A 1,265-nucleotide genomic window follows, 5' to 3' on the forward strand; every position below is an offset into this window, starting at 1 on the left:
ATGGTATAGCACCATTATATTTGACTACATAAGTGTGAATATATGCACCATTTTACATTCACATATATCAAATTATAGATATATTAGGGATATCTTTGAAATTTGAAGATAACATCATACAATATTTACATTGGCAGCGTTTGGCTGTAAATACACGCTGGTAGCTAGCACACTAGCCGTGTTTGCCCACAGCGAACGTTGTTGGTAAAATTTATGCATTTTAACATTTTAAGAACTCTTGGTCTTTTGCCTTCCAATTTGTATGAACACAATTTTTACTGTGTACTTAAGTCTTGATGAACAAAACAATTGAGAAATACCTAATTTTTATTGGATATTGAAAACACAACATTTTCTTTATGATAGTTTCGAATAGGACGATCATCGGACATTTGTATAGCAGATTTATAGTGTGCATCAATTTACATTAACCTGTCTAATTCAAACAAAACAACTTACTATAAAAGGTTCTTCAAATTACACTAAACAACACATATATTGCCATGTAATGATTTAGCAGCGTCTAGCCTGAAACGCACGCTACCGGATTGCGTAAAACTAGCGAAGTTCGGCAGCCCTCAAACGCTGCTAGTAGTTTTGGATGGCATCCATGGATGGTGCACCTCACTAGCTGTGTTCGACGGCAAAGCAGGCGCTAGTTCTAAAATATCAGTGATGTTTGTGACAAACACGGACGCTGGTGGTAGTTTGAAAAAATTGCCGCCGCGTTCAGGTCTAGCTACACGCTGCTAATAGCAAAATTCTATAAGGGGTTTCTACACTAGTGATGTGGTAGATGCCACGCCGCTCCACATTGGCCACGAAGTTGTGCAAGTCTAGTCCCGGCAAAGCACCCAGGGTTACACAAACTTCAAGACGACATCCTTAGGAGGGGAAGCGACGCGAGAACGACGCCGTCGTCTGACCTTCCACCGCAAGGTCGCAAGATCTAGGCCTTGACCCGAAGATGTGACCCGAGAGCTGAGGAGGTAGAAGAGCTCCATTATGACCCCCAGGAGCAGAGCGACGTTCGTACACACCGCGCCATCTTGCTTTGCACCCCCATGCCATCAAATGAATGCGGGAAGAGTCGCAAGCATCGCCGGCCTACAAACCCATCGGCACAAACACTTCCTGAGCCGTGAGGGCGCCACCACCACATAGGAACCACCACGGGCCAACATCGCCAGACAAGGCCGGCGCCATCTACATCCGGACGCCCCACGAGAACCGTTGCACCCACGCCCAGAGCCACGATGGAGGGA

The sequence above is a fragment of the Triticum dicoccoides genome, chromosome 3A (assembly GCF_002162155.2).
Source record: "Triticum dicoccoides isolate Atlit2015 ecotype Zavitan chromosome 3A, WEW_v2.0, whole genome shotgun sequence".
Classification (NCBI taxonomy): domain Eukaryota; kingdom Viridiplantae; phylum Streptophyta; class Magnoliopsida; order Poales; family Poaceae; genus Triticum; species Triticum dicoccoides.